Genomic DNA, 21,865 nt, shown 5'->3' with positions numbered 1-21,865 from the left:
GGAGGTCCAGGATGGTATAAGAAAGCAGAGTAAGCAACTCATGAGGAATAAGCCACTAAGGAACATTCTCTCTGCTTCCCAGCTTCTGTTCCTGCCTTGAGTTCCTGCCCTGACTTCCCATCACGATGGACCACAGCTCAATGTGGGCTGTCTTAGTTTTCTATTTCTGCAACAAAACACCATACCCAAAGCAAGTTGTGGAGGAAAGGGTTTAATTGGTTTATTCTTCCATAATTCTGTTCATCACTGAAGGAATTCAGGACAGGAACTCAGGCACCTGGAGGCAGGAGCTGATACAGAGGTCATGGAGGAGTGTTGCTTACTGGCTTCCTTCCCATGGTTTGCTCAGCCTGGTTTCTTATAGAATTCAGGACCATCAGCCCAGGGATGACACCACCCACAATGGGTTGGGCTCTCTCCCATCATTTACTAATTAAAATGCATTATACACTAGAGAAATTCCCAGGAATCCACAAGGATGACCTCAGGTAAGAATCTAAGCAATAGTGGGAAGAGTACCTAAAATGTAATCAGATTGATGATTACCATAATTGTCATCATAGAACCTTCATCCACTAACTGATGATAGGAGATGCAGAGATCCACAACTAAGCACTGGGCCGACCTCCTTGAGTCGAGAGAGTGAGGGGCAATAATTATAAGCAAAGGGGCCAAGACCATTATGGGGGAAACCCACAGAAATAGCTGACGCAAGCAAGTATGAGCTCACTGACTCCAGACTGACAGTTGGAAAACATGCATAATGCCAAACTAGGCCCTCCGAATGTGGGTGACAATTGTGTGGCTTGAGCAGTCTGTGGGGCCACTAGCAAAGGAACGAGTATTTATCCCTAGTGCGTGAACTGTCTCTTTAGAGCCCACTCCCTATGGAGGGATACCTTGCTCAGCCTAGATACAGGGATGAGGATCTTGGTCCTGCCTCAAGTGATGCAACAGACTTTGTTGACTCCCCATGGGAAGCCTCACCCTCTCTGATGAGTGTATGGGGGGTGGAGAGGGGAGAAGGTAGGGAAGCTGGAGGATGGGAGGAAGAGGAAACTGGGATTGGTATGTAAAATAAGATTGTTTAAAAATAAAAAGAATTAAGCTGGGCAGTGGTGGCACGTGCCTTTTACCCCAATACTCGGGAGGTAGAGGCAGGCAGATCTCTATGAGTTCGAGGCCAGCTTGGTCTACAAGAGCTAGTTCCAGGACAGACTCCAAAGCTACAGAGAAACCCTGTCTTGAAAAACCAAAATAAATAAATAAAAGAATTAAAAAATAATTTGACAGCCTTATAGCTGAATCTTATGGAGGCATTTCCTCAATTGATGTTTCCTCCTTTCAAATGACTCTAGTTTGTGTCAAGTTGACATAAGACTAGCCAGCACGAGAGTGAAATTAAACTCTTTCTTTCTCATGTCGCTTTTGGCCACAGTGCTTTATCACAGCAATAGAAACCTACTTAAGAAAGGGGACACCATGCACACAGCTATGGGGGAGGGATCTCCATACTGGATGCAGAACTTTCAATGTGGCTGTTTTCCACTCTCCCATGGCTCTGTAAGTAAGGTCTAACAACTCACTGGTTCCCCAGAGCAAGCTCTGGTTGAATCACCTCTTGGGTTGTTGTTGGCACCTTAGGAGGAGGAGGTAGACATTCTTTACATCTCCTGAAAGGAAGGAATTGTAGCAACAAACCCCAGCATCCTTTTTCCTTTAACAAAACAGTGTCTAAGTCTTCCAGGTTGACTTTGAGTCTTAGCAGTATCATAGGCAGGCCTTTCACTTGTGATCCTTTTGCCCGAGCCTCCTCCAGTCATGAACTACCTTACCTGGCTAACACTTTTTCATTCTCGTATATATACATTTTCCCCTGTGGTCACAAAATACTTGACAGAAGCAATATAACTAGAAAGGATTTGTTTTGTCTCAGTTTCAGAGGACTCTGTCCATCATGGCAAGGAAGGCTTGCTGTTTGTTCCAGTGGAGAAGGGTGGGAGTCAGAGAAAGCACAAATACTAAGTTTATAATTCTCTCCATTTCCCACCAGCATATAACCCGTGTTTTCAGCCCCTGAACTGTAGCATTGGGCTGTCTGTGGGGCTAAGTCTGAAGGCAACCTTTCAGGTCCAAGCAGGAAGGGCATGGCAACAGCTGATCCTGGGGCTTCAGGGCTCCTGCTCTTGGCTTGACCTTGTCACAACCTCTGCTGAGGGCAGGGATACAACCCAATTTCCAAACAGCAACATCTGGAAGGAACCCCATTTGTTCTTGTATAATTTGTAATGTTGAGAGTCCTGCCATGTCAGTTCCATGCTGTCACCACAAACATGTGTCAGGAAGAGAGGCACACACCTGTAGAATATGTTTGTGTGCGCTGTGTGGTCATGGAACACAGTATAATACACTGGAGGAGGAAACTGAGGCAGCCAAGGGCTCTCCACCTCATGATCCTTGCAAGGCAAGCTTTCTGTGGAGGGCCCATGGAAGCATTCAATAAGACATTTCTCTCTCCCTCACTTCTGGCTGAAGGTACAAGTTAATGTGTGCATACTAAATGCTTCTGTAGTAGACACTGCTCCTTATTCCTCTTCTTCTGTTGTTGAAAATGAGGGTGGATAGTGAGTTGGCCTTGACCTCTGATTTCCTGACTATCAAAGATGACAGTACAGAGGCTCACACTCTGCTTCAATGGGTGGAGCTAAGGCATATAATGCTGGACTGCTACATGGTCCTGTTGTTTGTGGAGTGTAGACTTGTGATTATCTTTGTGTGTTGGGGGCAGGCTCTGATGACACAGGGCAGTTGTGGCATCTGGGGACTCTTGCTGGATGCAGTGCCTGCTTGTATGGGAGGGTAGCATATGGACATGCTCTGGACAAGTCACAAGGATGGAGTCACTGCTGTCATCGTGGCAGCTGTGAGAACCAATGTCCACTCATTCATCATAGTCCACCCTTGGCTCCCTCTCTCTAACAAGACAATGCACATATAAGTCATGTGTGTGTGTGTGTGTGTGTGTGTGTGTGTGTGTGTGTGTGTGTTTGAGACAGCCTGTGTAGCCCAGGCTGGCCTAGAACTCACTATTGACTTTGAACTCATGGTTCTCCTTCTGTCTCAGTCTCCCAAGTGATTTGACTACTAGTATGAGCCACTACAACTAGATAAACAACAAATACTTATGAACATGTTTTTCTTCCTGTGCTGAGAGTGGGTGTTAGGGCTTTGACCATGTTAGACAAGGCTCTCTACCACTGGACTACACTTTGAGGTCTTCTTTGTGGTTTTTGAGACAGGATTTTCTATGTAGCTCAGGCTGCCCTGGAACTCATGATCCTTCTGCCTGAGATTACAGGTGTGTGCCACCATGCCCAGTGACTATGCAAAGCAGTGTTGACACAATATGGGGATGTTTGATGGCTCTAATGACAAATAGGTAGGCAAAGTCCCAGCTGACAAGGGTTGTAGTGCACATAAGAAGTGATAGGTTGGTGGAGGAGGGGCTGCAAAGCTAGGAAGGTGGGAGTGATCTAGGAAGGTCATGAGAGAACCTTCCAGTAGAACAGAGACAAATGCAGAAGATAAGGCTGACGTGGGTTGAGGGACAACAGAAAGAAAATCCCACAAAGAACTCAAGAGCAAACACTGAGAGTGGAGCAGTGCACACTTGAGGGTTCCAGAGTGGACAAGACAGGTGCTGGGGAGGGGGAGCATAGCGCCATCAGGGAGGGATTTGGGAATTCTGGTCAGGAGCATGACTTAACATCAACTTAGGGGAAAGTTACTTGTGGGTTTTAAGTTGAAGGATGGCACAGTCTGAGTCCTGTTCCAATGGCCATCTTGTTTGTACGTGGCTGAGTATAGAGTCAGGGAAGCCATGGGAGAGCTGGGGCTGGGGCTGGCTGGGCAGTTGCTGTGGGAGGATGAGGTCAAGAGATAAGACGTGAGCAGAGGTGGGAGGAGACTTCAGTTCTTATTGATGTCCAATAGGACTTCAAGAAAGGTCGGATGTGGTTGTGGCAAAGGAGAAGAAGCAAGGCATAACTGGATCTTGTACCTGAGTTTCAGAGGCAATGAGACAATTCCATGAGGTGGGGGTTGATGTACTTACATGGAGAGGTCAAAGGGCAGTGTTTTCACACCAGCACTCAATGAGACTCTATCATGGGTCAGGTTCTTTCTAGATAACTTGGGATCCAGAATGATCAAAACACAGGCTTTATTGTTACTGAGCTTTTAATTTAACTTGGGGGAGGAACACAATGAACATACTTCCTCTCTGCTTGAAAATATGATTGTGAGAACTTTAGGTGTACCTGGGTTTGTGGCCATGTGACCAGATAGGGAGGGAAGTTGGAGAGAAGTCTAACAATTGGAATGAGGGCAGCTCAACATTTATGCATCTGGAATATAAGGTCCATTGAAGGACTCTAGAGGGAGTGGCCAAGAAAGTGGTGAAAGTTAGGAGGGTGGGGATAAAGAGGAGTGCCCGGGTGAGGAATGGAGTAGTGTTCTACATCTCATCCCATTCCACACTCCGTCCCAACCAACCTGCCTTATCCTAGTGAGTCCCAGTTCCCCTGCTCTATCATACAATGTCATGACCCTCCCCTCTCTAACACTTCTCTTTCTCCATTCGTTTCATGCTCCCCATCTCTTTCCTCTCTTCCCTACCTGGAGCTCAGTCCAAGGGAACACAGAATATTTTCTGGAAATGCATATGAAAGCTGAAGCCTTTGTTCCTGAGTACGATCTTGGTGGCCGGGAAACATCTTTGCCGAAATCTCCTGGGACACAGAATGGTGAACCCTCGGGGTCCTGTCCATTCTGGATTTCCTGCCGCTCTAACACTTTTTCTTTTGCAGTCGTCTCTGCCTACTTAGCAATGCTTGTCCTTCACGGCTCATGAGAAATTACCAAGAATGTTATTGACTCTAATTCTAATTTGTCTAGCAGTCTTGTTAATGATGTCTATTTAAGATACCCATTAAAGGCCTATGAGGTTAATTAAACGGACAATTCCAATACAGTTCTATTAGAATTAAATTAATATTATAGACATTTAACAGATGTCTTAATGAGTCATTATAGATAAGAAATGCAAACTAAATTAATACAAAACCCATTGTCCAGAAAGTGAGCCTTTTTACCATAATTATGTATTTGGGAAGAATCTTCATGTTTATTATTCAGAATCTGAGAGCCTGGTCACTGGATGATCCTTTCCCGCATCCAGAAAAGACTGGCCCAAGAATCTATGGTCAAATCAGATGTCAGGACTGAGAGACTTAGATGCCATCTGGAATGTACCATCTTCAAATACTGGTGACTGGAGGAAGCAGGTGGTGTTACACAAACACAAAGACATGCGAGTTCCACTCCTGGGACCTGACTCTGTATGGCTGAAGTGCAGCATAGGACAGCTGCTGCAGACATGTGCCTGCTTATGCTGCTGCAGGAATCCCAGCACCCTGATCTAGGAGGCCTTCATGCAGTAAGTTGTCTCACTTGACAGATGGTAGGTAGCTTGGAGACCCTGAAAGATTTCAGGTGTTGATGAACTGATCAGAATTTTGTAACCTGCCCCTTGGTTTACAAAGCTAGTTCCTGCTGTGTCTTCCCCACCATTAGAGAGCTGGGTGCAACCTGAGGCATCGCCATTGAGGCCAGTGGTCACATGTCCCCTTCCCATTTCTCCTCCCCTAGATAGACCTTCCCAAGCCTTGCTCTGATTTCCTGGGTTCTTCAGGTTTCTGACCTGGGTGTGATTTAATTCTTCATATTCCACAGCTCCCCTCAGGGGCCAACTCTGCCCATCTCCCATGTTGGACTTTTTGTCCCTGTGATAAAATCCCTGACACAAGTGACATGAGGAAGGCATTATTTTGCTACAGCCGTCAGCCATTATGGCAGGGAAGGCACAGTGGGACAGGACACGTGACAGAGAAGTGGAGAGCAAGCTTCCTTCTATTGTTTCCAGCTCCTGACCCTAGGGAATGAAACTTCCCATGTATAGGGTGGATCTTCCACCTCAGTTAATCCTCTCTGGAAGCCTCAGAAACACACCAAGAAGTGCCCTTTTCAAAGCATTTCCCAATCCAGCCATGTAGACATTAACCATCCCCTCCCTCTACACATTTCCCCCCGGACTCTGCTGGCTCCAGTGGAACAAGGAGGGAGGAGTTTGGCTGCTCACAACTTCGGGACTCTGGATACTGTGCGTGCACCTTAAGTCAAAGCCCATGAAATTCAGGAAAATGTGAGCTCGTAGCCTAGCAGTTAGGCTGAGCTGCCTGGTGTCCCAAGCATAGCATACAGCAAAAAAACCAGCAGAGAAACCCAGGCCACTGTCTGTGGATGGGGTCCAGACTGGACATTGCCACCTTCCTTGGAGGTAAAGCCAACTTTTCTAATTAGGAACATTTTACAGTCGTTACTAACTACCCTCAAATTCCCATGTTGAAGGTCTAACCTCCAACACGACTGTTTGGAGATAGGATCTTTATGAGGTAACAAAGGATAAACGGGTCATAGATGAGGTGTTATCTCATCTCATCACACCATCGGAAGAGGCACACTAGAGCTCCCTTCTTGAGGACAGACCATGCGCACAGAGAGGTAGCTGTTGACCAGTCAGGAGGAAGCCTTAGCAGAAACCAATTTAGACAGCAGTCTGAGCCCTTTCTTGAGGTGCCAACTGTTCTTCCCATTGGCTTCTATGGCACTCTGCATGGGGCTCATGTTTCTGTAGTGCATGGTTTACATTCAACAGAGTTGGTTGTCATGTGACTCTCTACACCCCAAATCTCATTTCTACCAGTCCTATTCCTTGGAGACAGTCACAAGTACCAGTACCATACCCCCTCCATGAAGTTGTGGGGACTTGGATAGTCATGCTGTATGTAATACCAAGTGCAGTTTCCTCAGGACCAGAGTCTGGAGGATGCTGGGGAGGTCAGGGAGACAACAGCAGCACATCCCAGACAAGGCAAAGAGCAGAGACTCTATTTCAGGTGAGCAGTACATTGTCTCCCTTGAGGGAGAATGTCCTTAGCGAGTTAATGGACACTTGAGTTGGGGCCAGCAGTAACATGCTTCACTTGGCAAGTGGCACCAGCAGCTTTTCTGGGAAGCAACTGTGTTTATGCAACATAGCGCGCCCCTTACATCACAGAGGGTGGGGCTGGACAGGTCTGCTCTGAAGGTGCAGCACCTGTGCACTTTGAGCCAGCTAGAACAGCAGTCACTCTACACAGAAGAGTTCCTTGGTAGAGCGCTGGGTAAATAAGGAACATACACACACACTTAGCTGTCTCTCTCACCCCCCTGTGGCTGTCCTCCTGGGAAGAACTTGACTCTGGAGCCAGCTCTTCTGGTTCAGATCTTAGCCTTTCTTTACCAGTCCGTAAGACAATGATCATTTTCAGGCTGAGAGGTCATGTGTGCCCTGAACCTGGGTGGCAAGGACTGTGATAACACGGGGGCCAGGTGGGATGGCGCAGTGCCATGAGGAATGTCTAGATGATGTTGACAGAACCAGGGCCTAGATAATCTCGGGGACTTGGGGGAGCACTTTGGTTTCTGAGAGGGAGTAGGCTTTCTGTTTTTCTGTCATATAAAGATCATCAGGCTCACTCATTCCTCTTCCATCCAGTGCAGTCTGAGTGGGAGGCACCGAGCAAAGACCCCCAGCACCACTGCTGACCTGGGGTGAGTGCTGGATGTGCCGTCACCTACTATTGCCAGGGCAGTTTCTGAGCCGGCCAGCAGTCACACACCTCTTACAAACAAGGGGCAACTGGCCCCTCCGAACTAGGTGTCAATGACAAGGCCTCCTCAAGGCTACTGGCACAGAGTAGCTGGACCCCAGCCATTTTTAATGCTGGTCCTGACCTGTAGTTCCAATGGCCACGTGCAGAAAGACCTCATCTGGTCTTACACAGTAGAAATGTTAAAAATATAGCAGCCAAAATGGAACTAAGATGTCCAAATTTATCATTATTAGCACAGAATGTTCCAGAAACACAGGAAAGTATGAAAGACAGAACCTAATGGCCACCTTCTTCAAATCACCCAAGGTTAGTCCTGGTATATTTTCTGTTAGTCTTTCCTCCCTGGAGAGACAAATCTCTATCCCCGACTTCTTCCTTTGTTGTTCAATGTTCTTTAGCCACTCTTTTTTCCCTGGAGTCAAGACGAGCCACAGCCAGAAAGTGCTTCATGGAAAAGTGTGTATTTAAGGTGTTTCCAGTTCTCAGCTGCCAGGTACATCTGTAGCCAGTGGCAAAGAGTTCACAGGTCAATTGTTCCCTTTACTTTGAACTTCTTGGCAGATCTCTCACTTGACCGAAGCTGGAAGTTGCTTCCATAAATGTAGGAAATGAAGCCATCAATTTCTATGGTGAACACACAATTTAGCTTGGGGATAACTGAATGGAAAAGAAGAAAGGAAAAAGAATGAGGAACAATACAGACAGTGCGTTCATGTTCATGTAAGCATGATTCATGCACGTTTACAATTTAAATTGTATTAAAGTAGTCGGAGGCTGCTTGTTCACTTCCCAGCTGCCAAGACCCAAAATAATCACACAGAAACTATATTAATTGCAACACTGCTTGGCCAATAGCTTAGGCTTCTTACTAAGTAACTCTTACATCTTAAATTAACCCATTTCTATTAATCTATTAATTCTATTATTGCCATGAGGCTTGTGATTTACCGGTAAGGTTCTGGCATCTGTCTCCTTCGGCAGCTACACGACATCTCTCTGACTCTGCTTTTTCTCCTCTATCTCTGCTTGGAATTCCTGCCTTGTTCTGTTTTGCTCTGTCATAGGCCCAAATAGCTTCTTTATTCATTAACCAATAAAAGCAACAATACAAAAGGACTTCCCACAACATTATTAAGGTGATGCTAGACCTTTATGGCCAGCACTTAGGAGACAAAACAGGCAGATCTGAGAGTTCAAGGCCAGCCTGGTCTACATAGCAAGCTCCAAGCTAGCCAGGACTGCATCTAAGACTGTCTTTAAAAAAGTGTACAGGAATGAGAAGACCCATGCCAGAAGTACGCAAAAAAGACCTGGGCTATTTGATTCACAGTCTAAATATAACTCACTGCCTAATTTCCAGATTTAGGGGTGATTAACTTAATTCCCAGAACTGAGGGCTCTCACACCACCAAAGCCAATTTCCCATACAGTCTTGAATTGGTTCTTAGATTTGTGCAGAGTGGGGAAACTTCTACATTACTTCCTTAGACTTATAAAGTGAGCAGAAGAACATACAGGGAAATGGAAAAACAATGAAGCAAGGCTGTGGGGGTAGCTCAGGCGTAGAGCCCAGGATTAGCTTGGTCTTGATTTCTAGCATCAACAGAAATGAGTACAAACCCCTCAACTGTTGTTTGAACTTTGGATTTGTGGGCAAGGTCAGGTACTGGGGTATTGGAAGATTCAAAAGTACCTGCTGGAGTGGCAATAACCATGCTATGGTGTGGGATTTCCCCCTGTATGCTATGATTTCCATTAATGAATAGAAAAACTGCTTTGGATCTATAGCAGGGCAGAACTTAGCTAGGTGGGGAAAACTAAACTGAATGCTGGGAGAAAGAAGGGCTGAGTCAGAGAGAAGCCATGGAGCCTCTGCCAGAGACAAACTCTGGGAACTTTACCTGGTAAGCCACAGCCTTGTGGCAATGCACAGATTAAGAGAAATGGGCTAAATTAACATGTAAGAATTAGCCAATAAGCTAGAGCTAATGGGCCAAGCAGTGATTTAAATATGTGTGATTATTTCAGGGATAAGTGGCTAGGGATGAACAAATGGCTCTCTCCTCCCAACAACACTAAAACTCAAGAGTATCTCCAGCAAGGGTGCAGTTTTCAGAACTCCAGTGGCAGGCTGTTTTGGTTTCTTCTGCCTATCTTTTAGTTATTCATTTGAGAGGTGGTGACCTTAGCAATGAGTGCCGAAGACCCAGATAAGCAGTTCTTCTGTCCTATTGATGGACAGGCTGCTGTGTTCATGATGTCTCTTGGTAGCCATAGGGGCAGGGGCCTCTCTCTGCAGTTCATAACATAGCAAGAACCTGCAGACTCTGACTCCATTGTCAAGTAGAACCTGAAAACCTCAAGGAAAGGATAATGCGCTCTCTCTCTCTCTCTCTCTCTCTCTCTCTCTCTCTCCCCCTAGGGACACAGCACACACCTTTCAGTCTGTCTTCTTTGGTGATGATCTTGAAGACACGCTTGGTCTCCTGCAGGAGCATTCCTGTGACCCCCAGATAGGAGGGGCACTTGGATTTTGTCACTGCAAAGGAGAAAAGCAGATGAGGGTAAGGCCTGGGTAGTGCCAGCAGTCACAGCTTGGCCTCAGGGACTAGGAGCCTGGCCCTTCTAAGCTGAGGAAGAGAAGGCCCAGAGGATAGTGGCTCTGTAGCTGGGCAATGACCAAGCCAGCAAGAGCCCAGGATTCCCAACTCTTAGTCCTGAGCTTTGCAATCTCTGGGCTGTTCTCAGGTATCCTTTGGGTTTTATGCAGGGTTCTGGAGCCACAAGGCCATACACATAAAGAACTAAGTCCAGTCGTGTTGCTTTGATGGAGTAAGTGCCATGGGCAGGACATCCATCATTCACTTTTGACTCTCCTGAACATTTCCTTGAATGCAGTCCTCCTGTAGAGCTGCCCAGAAGTGACAGGCGATTCACCTCACTGGCAGGGCCCTGCCTCCTCCATGTAATCAGCACTTGGAGCTAACTATGTGCTTAGTGTGCTAGGTCAGTGCTGGGACAGGACACTGAACGTGATGGCCTGTATCCTGCTCCTGTGAGCTGAAGCTCTCATGGAGGACAGTGATAGACAGCACGGGCTATTCTATTTCTTGATACTGATAATGGCTATGAGGAAAATAAGAACAGCACAATGAGAGTGGAGGGGAAACCTTAGTGGTGGTAGACTCTCAGGAAGTGACATTAGGAAAGGGACCTGAGTTACAGCAGGAGTCAATGCACGAACCTTCAGAGCCCCTTCGTGGAGAGAAGGAGCCAAGCCAAGGTACCAGGTGTGCAAGTCACACAGAGGGCAGCCAAAGGACACCATAGATTTTTACTCTGACTGGATGGGAAGCTGCTGGAGGCTTAGGACAGGCAAATGGCAGTCGGGAGTCTGATGTCTGATGACAGCCTTCATTCTGTGTATTTCTTCTGGTGTGTATGTGGGAATAAAACAGTATGTGAGCCGGGGGAGGGTGAGAGAAGCTTCCACAGCAGCTTGAGGGAGTTAGAGGCAGGTCAGATTCAGGAACTAGGTGTGTTAACCGACTTGAGGTGCAGGATTAGGAAAGAGGTAATGTGTATGTACTTCTAGGTCTCTAGCCTGAACAAACTGATATGGAGATGTGTCATAATCAGAGAGCTGACCTCAGGGGAGACCAAGGGCTCTGTGTGAGGTACTTTGAGGCCCCTCCTGGCTGTCCAAGTAGCTGTTGGGTGCCATGGGGTGAATGAGTCTGGCAATCATGGAAAAAGTCTGCACTGGTGATGGCACCCTGGAAACATGAAGAGGGGGATCTGTCCCCCAGAGTCTGCACTAGAGGCGAGGTGACAACAGTATGAGCTGACGGCATGCAGACACCACTTAGTGCGTGTTTAACAAGTCCCAGCACGGGTCAGGTCACAACCACCTTAGATCCTCACTGCTTGTAACTTAGAGAAACCTCAGGATGGCAAGTGACAGATGCCAGGCTGAGTACTGCCACTGAGTAGCAGTCTCCAGATGACCATATGCTCTCACAGAAATTACCTGAAATAATAGCACCGTGAAGATCCGCCTTCAGGAGCTTTGCTTGAATCATCTGTGGCTGCCTAGGAGGTCAAGAGAGCCCACAAAGAAGAGCTGGTAACAAAGCAAACAGGATCACAAACGCCCACAGCCAGCTGGTTTCCCAGGCTGCGTCTCTAGTGCACGCAAGACTTGGGATCTAATCCCATGGCAGGCATCAGAAATAAAACTCACGTGTCTGGCTTGAGCCCGTTGCACAGGTCACGGATGTACTGCTTCCAGAGTTCATGCAGAGGGAGGAAGAGACTGTATCTGTCAGAGTCAGAAACACGAGCTTGGGATTTCCAGTGTTCGGCAAACCAGAGCTGGGCTCAAGGCCGAGAGTAAGCACGAGGGAATACCCGAGACTGCGTGGAAGCCGTAGGTGCCCTGACGACAATGTGACGAAGGCCAAGTACATTCCCCTCCTTGAACCTCAATTTCTTCCCTGGCAGAACCTTTTCAGGGCTAAATTACTGCTCTCGAGAAGGGAAGAGGGGGCCCTTTGCCTTGATGCCCTTCCTCCTGGCCAGTTGTAGACATGATGGAGGAGCCCCTGGCTCTGAGCAGGAGAGCATCTGAAGGTGGTGATGTAGCCTCAGCCATAACAACCCAGGTGCAGGTTTCCAGGCAGGCCCTTGTATAAGGTGGCAGGATCGTCTGGAAGGGAGGGTAAAGGACCAAGAGCTTTTCTCTGGGGTTATCCTTTGTCTTGGTGCCCATTCATACCAATCCAGGATCAGAGTCAGGAACACCAGGCTCGAATCTGAAACAGGCACTTCCTGCAAGGACTCCAGGAAGGCAGCCCCAGTGCAAAGTGACACTCTCTTGCCTTCTGGGACAAGAAAGGCTGCGTGGCTATGGAGTGTTATACAAAGCCTAAACATAGTGGCTGCAAACACAAACTCAGAACCATCTCGAGGGAGACATCCTTCCACAAAACAGTGACACATTCCTTTCAGAAACTTCTGAAATGCCAAGGCAGGACCTCTCTCTGGCAGCAACCTCTTAGTGGATGATTCTGTCTAGTGATGTTAAAGGGTATAGGAAAGCACATATTAAAGAATATCAGCCTGTTGCTATGGGAAACAGAGACACTTACTAGTGAGGCTAGGAGAGAAGTTAAATGATGAAAAGTCCTCAGTCTGACCAATGCCTGTCTTTTAGAGGCCAAACTATGACATAAGAAAATTGGTATCGGGAAGCCGCCCCCTTGTGGCAGATGGCGAAGAAGCCCCTGAGACTAATGGGGCAGAGCTGTCCAGGGAATCCTTGGGATCCCCAGTCCAGAGCCCTACCAGGAAGGCTAGGCAATGGTGAGTGGCAAGGCCATGGGAAGACTGGAGTACCTCTGTTGCTCTGGGCTAAAGTCAAAGAGCCTCTGTCTCTCCTCTGTTTGGAAGAAAGGCCTTTGGATTTCTTCTTCTGCTTTGGTTTCTGGCGAGTGAAGTATTCCAAGACCACAGCCTTGCGCTGCAGATGGCTCTCACAGTCTTGCTGGCTCAAATGAGGGATGGTCCGCTTCAGGAAGGCCCTCACAAAGGCCTCAGCCCGCTGGGTTCCCAGCTCCTGCTCAGAGACAAGGTGGTGTGGTTCACTGTTCCGCTCTCAGACACCAGGGCACTCATCCCGTTCCTGAGAGCCACCATCTCTGCTGAGCTAGGCTCACACATCTCCTGTCTGCCTAGTGTTTCCTACACACAACTACCAAAATGTAAAAGTCACACTCATGTGCTAACTGTGACACCGCCCCACACTGCAGCCAGGTCAAACGCTGACCAGTCCTGCTTCCTTGAGGTTACTCTACTGAGCATTCAAAATCCTTTGTGATGCAAACCTTCTCTAATCCTTGTGGGGAAGGAAGCTTGAGAAATGAACTACACAGGTTATTTAATAAGTCATGACCACAAGACTATCTTGAAGTGAAAGAGAACTGGGGTTGTTAGGGAAATGAGCCATTTCAGTATTAGGGGAAACTGTCTAGGGGTTCCAGGTAGGTCAAGGAGGAGAAATTCTGACAGTGAGCAGCACAGTCCTCTTCCCTTGCTTTCAGCCTTGTGGACTCCACGCGGCTGCCCTTGGAGAGGTCTGCTCCAGGCCCACTTTGAGGCAGAAAGTGTGAAGTGCATCTCGGGCACACTCACTCTCAACCACAGGACATATACAGAGTTATATGGACTCCTGGGGAAGGTTGGGAGACTGTTTCACAGCCGCATCAGTCCTGAAACATGCTTCGTTTCCCACCTCTCAGGCTGGGGTAGCAACAGTCTACTCTACACTGGCCGGCAGGTACCTCGCTTGGCCTTCATCTGCTGCAGCTCTGGGCAGTGTTCTTTCCTGAGCACCTACCTCTTGGCTGGGCCATTTGCTGGGTTCTTTTTGCATCACCCAGACAGTAAAAACAAGTCTGAGGCTAACTGCCAGCTTTAGGTTAGCATATCAATAGTAAATGATACCCTCTTTGTGCTAATACAGGAGATAAAAAGAATACATAATCTTTGAGGTAGTTCAAGTCAGGGATGGCTAAACATTCATCATCAATAGAAGGACAATTTGGTTCTTTAAATACATATGTGGTCTCTCTTTCAAGGGGAAATACAATTAAAGGTGGTTAACTGGCCTTTTAACATCTTGATTTAAAGGATATTCATTCTCTCTCTCTCTCTCTCTCTCTCTCTCTCTCTCTCTCTCTTATTCACACACACACACACACACACACACACACACACACACTCACTCACTCTGAGACAGGATTTCTCTGTAGCTCTGACTGTCCTTGAACTTAGAGAGCTGCCTGCCTCTGCCTCCAGGTGCTGGGATTAAAGGCGTGCCCCACACAACCTGGCAGGATAGGAGCCACAGGTAAAGCTTCTGCCCAATTGACAAAGCCTGTGAAGCATCCAGAGAGAATCTGTAACATCCACTTATGGAATGGGCTGAGCACTGAATGGGGCACAGAAGCAAGATCAAGACAGGTTTCTGGTAAGCACAGGCTGTCTGTCGTTCCATACAGAGTGGGAGATGACATGAAATTAAGAGCTGACTCCGGTACCCTAAGAAAGGAGCCTAGAACATGAAGACACCAACCAAAAAGACCTTGATTTGGCCTAAAGTACGACCTGTGCAGATGAGTAATCCATGGAAAAGAACAGCTAGATGAGTCTAAGAAGACATTGAGCCTGCTCTGCTGTCAAGTCTACTGCTCCCAGCCTCCTCTGAACGACTGTACCTGCACCTCGTGCTCTCTGGCTTCTTTGTGAGGAAATGCACGGTAAATCACAGCTGGGGACAAACACAAAAATAGACGATTACTTCTGTTAGGAATGAGTATAATACCCAAGGCTTTTCTAACTATGACAATAGCTACACTTATTTAGAGAAGGAATACTGAGTTAGTAGGAAACGGCAAAGCTTTCTTGGATGATCCTCCTGTTTTACTCTGCAGTGTTGGGGGGTTAAACTCAGTGGTGTTTTATACACGCCAGGCAAGTGCTTCACCTTGGATCCATGTCCTGACCCTACTGAACACTGCTTAGTTACATATTACTTAAACAAGGCCTCACTTTGTATCCTAGGCTCGCTCAGAAATTGCTATGGAGCCCACAGTGGCCTTAATCCCCCAACACTCTGGTCTCAGGCTCCCAGTGCTAGTTGCTGGGATAATAGACATGTACCACCTCAACTGTCTTACATACTTCTTCCTCTTTCCTCTGGCTGGATTTGTCCTAGAAATTCCCAGGATGAGGTTTAAAAAGAACACTTCTCAAAGCTTAACATGTTTAAGAATCACTGGTATCTTATTAAAGCATGGGTTTAGTTCCTACTCCAGATTCTGCCTGTCTAAAAGAAGTCCTCACTGGAGCACTCTAGAGTTGTTCTCGTTTAAAATACTGGTTATAGTTACACGTGGGCAGTGCTCACTAAGTAGTGAAGACTCTAAAGGTGAGGTGACATTAATGGCTAGGGCATGTGGTTGGTTGAAATACTACAATTTGCTGACTACAAGAAATTCGAAACAGATTTTTCACAGTTCAGAATCCTGACAAGATAAAATACAACAGTCTTTTTTTCAAGTTCTAAATATGTCCAGCATGATGCTGAAGTCCCTTTAAGCATCCATGCTCCTGTTTCTTATTTGTTTGGAGGAAACCATCATGGTGGCACTGGGGGACAGAGTACAGGAGTAAATGGGATAAGAAAGAGCAAATGACCAGAAAATGTAGCTCACACGACCCCCTATACATTTATTTCTAAGGTGAGTGTAGTGACACACATGGTTAATCCTGTCACTTCAGAGGGAGAGGCCAGCCTAGTTTACACTGTGAGTTCCACCACATAGCTCGCCTTATCCCAACAGCAACAACACAAACAAAGAAACAAAAACCCAACTCTGTTCTCTTGGGCTTCCCTGAGTACATGTTTGCCCAAGTAAACAAACCAAGGTAGTTACCAGTTTTACATGGAGAATCTGGTTCTCCCTTGAACTGTAGATTGAGTTTGTTTACTGAGAAAATTGTGCAGGGCCTGGGACCCTAGGAATAACTTTGTTTTACCTACGCCAGATGCCTATCATCAGGATTAGAAGTCTTTATGCATCAGTACACATGTAACAGCTCTGGTATACTCATTGCTTGTCAAGCAGTTGATTTAAAAGGACACAAATACACTCAGAAGTGTGTGTGCACATTTACTTTAGTCTCATTAATTCTTCTAAGCAATTTTAAATTAGTTATTCCTAACTATGCCCATAATATTTCAAAAATTTATTTATTTTTTAATTTTTTTCTTTTTAAAAGATTTATTTACTTTTATTATGTATACAACATTCTGCCTCCATGTATGCCCGTGCTCCAGAAGAGGGCGCCAAATCTCATTTCAGATGGTTGTGAGCCACCATGTGGTTGCTGGGAATTGAACTCAGGACCTCTGGAAGAGCAGCCTGTGCTCTTAACCACTGAGCCATCTCTCCAGCCCCTAATCTTCTAAAAAAAAGTATTTATTTATTTATTTATTTATTTATTTATTATGCATACAATATTCTTTCTGCGTGTATGCCTGAAGGCCAGAAGGGGGCACCAGACCTCATTACAGATGGTTGTGAGCCACCACGTGGTTGCTGGGAATGAACTCAGGACCTTTGGAAGAGCAGGCAATGCTCTTGACCGCCGAGCCATCTCTCCAGCCCAAATTTATTTTCTTAAAAAACCATCTCTTTACATTTTACATACCAATCCCAGCTTCTACCCCATCCCCCTCCTCCCGTTCGCTTCACCTTCTCCCCCACCCTACCACCATCCACTCTTCAGAGAGGGAAAGACTTCCCATAGGAAGTCACCAAAGTCTAGCAAGACCAAGGCCCTGCCCAGTATAAGGCCGAGCAAGGTATCCCTCCAAAGAGAATGGGTTCCCAATAGCCAGTACAAGCAGTAGGGGTAAACTCTGGTCTCACTGTCAGTGGCTCCAGTCTGCCCCAGTCATACAGCTGTCACTATAAACTAGAGGGCCTAGTTTGGTCCTATGCTGGTTGCCTCTCTGTCAGGCTGGAGTCGGTGAGCTCCCATTAGTTCATGTAAGCTGTTTCAGTGGGTATCTCCACCATGGTCTTGACCCCGTTGCTCATATTATCGCTTTCCCTCTCTTCGACTGGACATTGGGAGCTCAGACCAGTGCTTCACTGTGGATCTCTGCATCTGCTTCCATCAACTTCTGGATGAAGGTTCTATGATGACATTTAAGATAGTCATCAATCTGACTACAGGTAAGGCCAGTTCAGGCATCCTCTCCACTATTGCTTAGGGTCTTAGCTGGGGTCATCCTTGTGGATTCCTGGGAATTTCTCTATGCACATAATACTGAAGTCGAGATATGCCAAGGCACGCGATCTCTGAGAACAGGACAGGGCAGGAGTGCGAATCATCTTGATCGTATCCACTCTCCCCTCTAATAGTGCTCCAGTGCTTGCTTCCCCTTCCTGACACATCTGTGTTCTGATCAAATACCACCGCCTTAGGTTTGAGATACTGCGCCTGGGAAGATTTTTTTACAGGATGAAGCGTGAAAAGCCAGGCTGTAGAGGGGAGCAGGCACTTGGCCACAGTTATCAGGGCAGGCAATGCCTAGTTCTGGCCAAGGCCTTGGATCCACCTCTTCTAGTTTCCCGGGTGAGAACACACTCGATCGATCGTGACATCTATTCCTAGCTTAGAGAGAGTCGGGCCGATTCACACTCTGGGTCTCGATTTCTTTTGTGTGCTGAGTCAACTCCATGGATATTGTCCTGGGACTCTTTGGGACAGGTATCCCTGATTCATCTTCCAGTCCCGACCCTTTCTATACTGTGATCCGTGCCCAATTTCGTGTCTCTCATCCCGCTTACCCTTCATCGTCGGAACACTTCCGGAGCGCTCTGATGACGTCTCCTTCGGGCCTCACGATTCTTTCTTTTTCTTCGTTTTGTTCTGCAGCTTTCGGTCACCAGGACTCTTTCTTGTCTAAATTTCCGCTAGAAAACCAAGAAACAACGTAGGCACAGTACACAAACAGACTTGCTCCAGCGGGCAACAGTGGACTGCGACCAGATTTCGGAGATGGCGCCTTGCGTGACGTCATCAACGCGCGTTGTCGTCTGGCGGTACCTGCGCCTTAGGTTTAGCTCCGCGGCCAAGGGAGGGGCGAGCTAACCGCCCCTTCTGTGCCGGGAGGAGTCCGTTCGTTGTGTCATCTTTCGTTTGAGTCTCTCACCGGTTGAAAGAGTCGGGTCACGGGTCAGAATTAATGAAGTACAGCGAGGCAAGCTGTCATGGAGGAGACGCAAGGGAGATTGGGGACAGGGAGGGCAGAAATGGGTCTGAAATAGTGGAGGTAATGGCTGTAGTGAGGTCTTAGGATTCCTTCAGCGTGTTTGAGACAGGGTTTCTCTGTGTAACAGTCCGGGCCGCCCTGGAACTCACTGTAGACCTGGTGCCCTAAGACTTAGACATCTGCCTGCCTCTGCCCCCTGAGTGCTGGGATTAAAGGCCTGACCACTACTGCCCCGATTGTCTGTCTGTCTGTCTGTCTGTCTGCCTGCCTGCCTCCCTCCCTCCCTCCCTCCCCCTCCCTCCCTCCCTCCCCCTCCCTCCCTCCCCCTCCCCCTCCCCTCCCCCCTTCTCTCTCTCTCTCGCTCTCGCTCTCTCTCTTCTCTCTATTATGGCGTGAACCACCGCCAACTGTTTATTTGTTTGTTTGTTTAGCAAGGGGCTCTTGTGACGCTGACTGGTCTAGAATTCCCTCACAGATACTATTCCCATCTTGTAACGGTGTCCGGGAATTTCCTTCTGTCTACTAAGGACAGCTACTAAGTTTTATGATCCCGTTTAAGGGTCTCTTTTCTATGAGTAAAGAAGGAGAGTAGCTTTATCTGCTTTTGCTCTCAGAACGCGTGCTTTTTTAAATTAATTTTCCCCTGTGAAGACAAAAGTCTCCCTGTGGAGCCCAGACACTTGCTATGTAGCCCAGACTGAGGATGGAAGTGTCAGTCCTGTCACAGCTCCTGGAGCACTAGAATTTCCCTGCCTCTCTGACTGCCTCTAACCCAGACAGCATTCTTGAGACTGGGAACATTAATTTCTGTCGGTAAGATAAAAGACAACAAGTAATTCTCATGGCTAGAGATCTGGGACACAGAGGCCCAGCCCAGCCTTCTCAGGTTGCTTGGGTTCTGTCCAGACACTGCCCTTAACTTCTCATGAGTGCTGCCTCTAACTTGGATGGTGGGTGAGAGAAAGCAAAGTTATTGTCTCTGTACTCTCTTAAGTCAGTGATTTTTTAATACTGAGTACTATGCATACAACCTCCTTTTAAAGAAGGACAAAGAATTCTCAGAGAAACTTGGGCAAACACCACCACATCCTTGTTTAAGAAACATAGGCTTTGTATCTCTTTGGGTGATAGTTGTGTGCCATTTTGATCTTAGGCAGTATAGGACATGCTAACACACATATGGTTTAGAGCTTGAGGCCAGCCTGACAGCAACAGGATGGACATTCTGTGTGGCATTCGCAAAGGCCTGTGACTAGTTTAGCATCTATAAGACTGTGGAGAGAAAGTGCCCTTGGGGACTCAACATGTGAACTCAGTATTGTACCACTTGATTTCTTTTTGTGACTGGGTCTTTGTAGGCCTGACTGTCCTGGAACTGGATATGTAGATCAAACTGGCCACAAACTCTACCTGCTTCAATCCCAAGAGTGCTGGGATTAAAACATTTTAAAAGTTTATTTGACAAAAATTGTATATATGTATGACATTTAAAATGACACTTTCAAATTTATATATTGTGAAGAATAGCTAAATCAGACCAATTAACCCAACACCCTCATATAATTGTTTTTGTGGTGAGACATTTAAAATTGTAGTGATGTTTTTCAAGCAAATGATGTTGCTATAGTTACTATGACATAATTAGAATATTATATGTGAACTTTTGGTTTTCTTTAAAAAGTTAATTAATTAATTATTGATGCTTAGGATCAACCCAGGACTAACTTATGCTGTATACCACTAAACTATTCCTCCTCACAGTTATGAACTTAGAGAAGCACAAGACAACAGCGGACTAGGTGTGTAGCTCAGTGGTAGAACACTTGCTTTGTACAATGAGGCTCTGAGTTTGATTCCCAGAGCTGCAGGGATGAGGTTGGGTTAGACAACAAAAGCAGCAGTCATTTTGTGGGTCGTATATGACTTCCGTGGACACAGTGACAGAGGCAAAGGCCAGTCTCTTTCAGGATCTTAGGAGTTTCTATTTTTAAAAGAACTATTTTTATTTTGTGAGTGGTTTTGCTTTGGTTTTCCAAGACAGGGTTTCTCTGTGTAACAGCCCTAGCTGTCCTGTAATCCACTTTGTAGACCAGGCTGGTCTGCAACTCATAGAGATCATCCTGCCTGCCTCTCAAGTGCTGGGATTAAAGGTGTGTACTACCATGCCTGGCTCTATTTTATAGTCTTTTGTCTTTATGTAGCTATGCGCACTGTGTATGCAGTGCCTTTAGAGGCCAGAAGAGGGAGCCAGATTCTCTGGAACTGGACTTAACACAGACAGTTGTAACCCTTTGTGGGTTCCATGTGCATTGATCCTGATCCTTGGGAAGAATAGCAGGTGCTCTTAGCTGCTGAGCCCTCTCTCTAGCCTAGTTATTAGAAACCACTTAATGAACTCTTTTCAGATAGCCAGCATAGCTTTGGGTATCTGCCAATGTTCCCTGTGATACTCAGATTACAGTAGGGTAATGAGTTCCCTAGAGCACAGTTGTCTGCTTACTAAATATTTGCTCTTTAAGAAGGAGATGCCCCCACTTTATCATCTTCAGAAAACAGTGCAATACAAGAAATATCTATTAGAATTCTTGTGATTATTCTTTATGATAGCAAAGTCTCAGAACAATATTTGACAGTCATGGGCTGAGCAAATAAAATATGTGCTAATTTATTTGGTAAATTTATCACGTAGGTGATAGAGGGCATGTCTATAATCCTAGCACACAGAAGGCTAGGCCAGGAGGGTAGAGAGTTTTTTTTTTAAATTTATTTATTTATTAAAGATTTCTGCCTCCTCCCCGCCACTGCCTCCAATTTCCCGCCCCCTCCCCCGATCAAGTCCCCCTCCCTCATCAGCTCAACCGGCAATCAGGGTTCCCTGCCCTGTGGGAAGTCCAAGGACCACCCACCTCCATCCAGGTCTAGTAAGGTGAGCATCCAAACTGCCTAGGCTCCCACAAAGCCAGTACGTGCAGTAGGATCAAAAACCCAATGCCATCGTCCTTGAGTTCTCAGTAGTTCTCATTGTCCACTATGTTCAGCGAGTCCGGTTTTATCCCATGCTTTTTCAGACCCAGGCCAGCTGGCCTTGGTGAGTTCCCGGTAGAACATCCCCAATGTCTCAGTGTGTGGGTGCACCCCTCGCGGTCCTAAGTTCCTTGCTCGTGCTCTCTCCCCTTCTGCTCCTGATTTGGACCTTGAGATTTCAGTCCGGTGCTCCAATGTGGGTCTCTGTCTCTGTCTC

The 21,865-nt window shown here is 46.7% G+C and overlaps 1 pseudogene; it reads right to left on the bottom strand.

The window, feature by feature from the left end:
* Positions 1-6,890: 6,890 nt before the first annotated feature.
* On the bottom strand, positions 6,891-18,749 carry LOC121443223 (annotated as a pseudogene).
* Positions 18,750-21,865: the final 3,116 nt, after the last annotated feature.

The sequence above is a fragment of the Microtus oregoni genome, unplaced genomic scaffold (genome assembly GCF_018167655.1).
Source record: "Microtus oregoni isolate MIOR12 unplaced genomic scaffold, Mior012 000102F_ref0000329, whole genome shotgun sequence".
Lineage (NCBI taxonomy): Eukaryota > Metazoa > Chordata > Mammalia > Rodentia > Cricetidae > Microtus > Microtus oregoni.
This window is presented reverse-complemented; position numbering and strand designations above follow the sequence as displayed.